This window comes from Macrobrachium rosenbergii, chromosome 21 (assembly GCF_040412425.1).
Source record: "Macrobrachium rosenbergii isolate ZJJX-2024 chromosome 21, ASM4041242v1, whole genome shotgun sequence".
In the NCBI taxonomy this organism is placed as follows: domain Eukaryota; kingdom Metazoa; phylum Arthropoda; class Malacostraca; order Decapoda; family Palaemonidae; genus Macrobrachium; species Macrobrachium rosenbergii.
Window position 1 is genome coordinate 38,745,712 of NC_089761.1, and position 3,561 is coordinate 38,749,272.

The window sequence follows — 3,561 nt, forward strand, 5'->3', positions numbered from 1 at the left end:
CCGTTGTAAGTTTTTTGGGCTGCGGTTCATACAGCATTATGCCGAGACCACCGATAGATAGACGTATTTTTGGTTGCCTTGAGTATACGATTTACAGAAAACTTGTTTTTTTCTAGGAAGCTATCAGCCTATCTTTTTTATTACAGTCAGTATGATAGTGACCTTTTTTCGTTTTATATAATCATAAATAGATCACGAATTTCCACCTGTGCTGATGCGTCAAACTTCACCACAACGCAAAGAAAGAGACTCAGTAAAGTGTTCAACTACAAGCTGTTACGAGCTCCTCACGCAGTGCACCGTAGGCGTTACTTGAGGTTCTTTGCATCGTCCCTTCGGCCCCTAGCTGTAAACCCTTTCATTCCTTTTACTGTACCTCCGTTCATATTCTCATTCCCCCATCTTGCTATCCACCTTCTCCTAGCAAATGTTTCACGGTGCAACTGCTTTGAGGTTTTCCTCCTGTTACAACTTTCAAACCTTTCTACTCTCAATTTCCGCTTCAGCGCTGAATGACCTCATAAGTCCCAGCACCAGGCCGTTGGCCTAAATTCTATATTCCATTCCATTCCATTCCAACAAGAACAAACGAGAGTTTTTGAGAAAGTAAAAGGAAAAAGCAGATAAAAGATAAAGGGGTACTTGCAAAGATCATTCAGTTTGACGAGTCAGGGTCAAGCACTCATTTATCCAAATGGGAGCCTCAACCCCGCCCCCCCCCAAAAAAAATTAAAAGTACGCCTAATTTTCTTCGGCGCAATAGAGTTTTCTTTACAGCCCCTACAGCGTGTAATCAAAGCCACCGAAAATAGATCTATCTTTCGGTGGTCCCTGGTATAATACTGTATGAGCCGCGGCCCATGAAACTTTAACCACGGCCCTATTGTGGCCTATCCTATACCGTTTCCAGAAGCAAGGTTATGCCTAGATTTAACCTAATATAAAATAAAAAAAACTTCTGAGGCAAGAGGGCTGCAATTTGGTATGTTTGATGATTGGAGAGTGGATGATCAGCATACCAATTTTCAGGACTCTAGCCTCAGTAGTTTTTAAGATCTGAGGGCGGACAGAAAAAATGCAGACAGAATAAAGTGCGGACGGACAGACAAAGCCGTCACAATAGTTTTCTTTTACAGGAAACTAAAATAACTTTCCCGTTATACCAGTATCAGGATACATAGTGAATTAAGTCCTAGTCGGCGTTTTGCATTATGGGAGTTTGGAAAGTAATAATTACAGTACGGGAAAACAAATCCACAGTTATGATTGAGCGCATATGTCTAAAAAATAAATCTCTATAGAGAGTTTTCTGGAATCTATTCTATTCCCCTTTTCAAAGGGGAATTCAACAGATTCCCGAGAGCTCTCTGTAGAGATTTATTTTTTAAATGTATTTGTACCCATACATAAGTGTGGATTTGTTTCTCCATTTCAGGACTCATGCTACTGTGAGGATTTTTTAATCATCACAGCACGAATGATAAGGATTTTGGTTTTAGAAATGACAGCCATGTGAATTTCATGATATTTTTATTATGAACTGGTTTTGTACAGAACAATACTGTGGATGTAATTCAAGTATTGGGTTAAGTATTAAGAAATATATCTATTCTGAGTCGTCCACCTCTCTCTCTCTCTCTCTCTCTCTCTCTCTCTCTCTCTCTCTCTCTCTCTCTCTCTCTCTCTCTCTCTCTCTCTTTTGCACCAAAAATTCAGCTCAGGTAAAAGAGTCCTTCACTCACAAACACATCAAGCACGAATCATTAGGGTTTCCTCTCTCTCTCTCTCTCTCTCTCTCTCTCTCTCTCTCTCTCTCTCTCTCTCTCTCTCTCTCTCTCTCTCTCTCTCTCTCTCTGGAGAGATCTTTCAGAAGTACTGTGTCGATTCACGAAGTGAACAATATTTCATTTACGGACATTTTCGTGCATTTCCAGATTCTCAATTTAAGTTCCATTTCCGCTTCTCAATTGCTTTGTAAAAGGTACTGGGTCCCCATACGTCAATTCTCTCCTCATAGTATAGGAGTCTCTCTCTCTCTCTCTCTCTCTCTCTCTCTCTCTCTCTCTCTCTCTCTCTCTCTCCTCTCTCTCTCTCTCTCTCTCTCTCTCTTTACACCTATCTAACCTATTTATAAACAGGTAACCGAAAATATCAAAGAAGCCAGCATCTAAAAACTGAAGTCACAGGCCTAATTTTTATCAATATATTAAACAAAATATCAGTAAACATTCATCAAGGTAAAGCATTTCTTCTAAAAGATAGCGATCCTTTTGGAAGAAATGTTTTATTCTAAAAGAAAGCAAAAACTTTCTTTATTCTGTCGATTTAAGTCAACTTGAAAATGACTTACTTGGGAAAAGGATTCAGGTAGTCTTTACTTCAAGATTTTTTCTCATCAGTGTCCAAGAAGTCACCATATCATCTGGACAAAAAAAATGGAGGAATCGTAATTTGGGTCCCATCAAAACTCTCCTTTAGGTTTTTCCTTGTTTTCCCCGTTCTCCAGGGAGGAAAAATAAGAGAGAAATAGAGAGGGGGTAAACTAGGCTTCTTGGGTTTACCTAAAAATATCAAAATTCTTCCCCGTTTCACTGGGTGTCATCCTTCTCATTGCACGATTATTTCTCGTCACTATTGTCCTCATTAAGTCATATTTTCATCACCATCGTTTTCTTTACACCATCTTTTCACCACACCAACGTTTTCTCTACACCATCTTTTCACCACACCGCCGTTTCTATTGCACTATCTTTTCACCATACCACCGTTTTCTCTACACCATCTTTTCACCACACCACCGTTTCTTTTGCATCATCTTTTCACCATACCACCGTTCTCTCTACACCATCTTTTCACCACACCACCGTTTCTTTTGCACCATCTTTTCACCATACCACCGTTTCTCTTGCACCATCTTTTTACCATACCACCGTTTTTTTTACACCATCTTTTCACCATACCACCGTTTCTTTTGCACCATCTTTTCACCACACCATCGTTTCTTTTGCACCATCTTTTCACCACACCATTCCTTCGTCACGACACACTTTCGATTTTATGAAAGAGAATCTCAAAAGATATTTGAAAATTAAAGGTTTTGGAGAAAAATCCAGAAGATTAAAGGGCTTCCAGGGCGGTACCTGGAACATCGCTTATTTATTTATAGCAGATTCCAGTCATGGGTCGCCTGGCAGCTTCAAAGCAGAGGATCCTGAACTCCTGGAATTTCAACTTTCCTTCCACAGCCTCGATATTCCCTTATTTTTTGGAATGGGTTGGTGGTAAGGGGGAGGGGGTACACTCGAGGGCAGGTTGCTGTTATTTCTCGAAGAAAACTGTTCTTTTTTCTTTAAGCCAACTAGATTTTCTAAAAATAAAAACAAACTGGTTCTGGTTCTTATTTTTTCTGAAAAGAAAACTATTGTGTCGGTTTTGTCTGTCCGTCCGCACTTTATTCTGTCCGCACTTTTTCTGACCTCACTTTTTCTCTCCGCCCTCAAATCATAAAAATTACTGAGGCTAGAGGGCTGCAAATTGGTATGTTGATCATCCACCCACCAA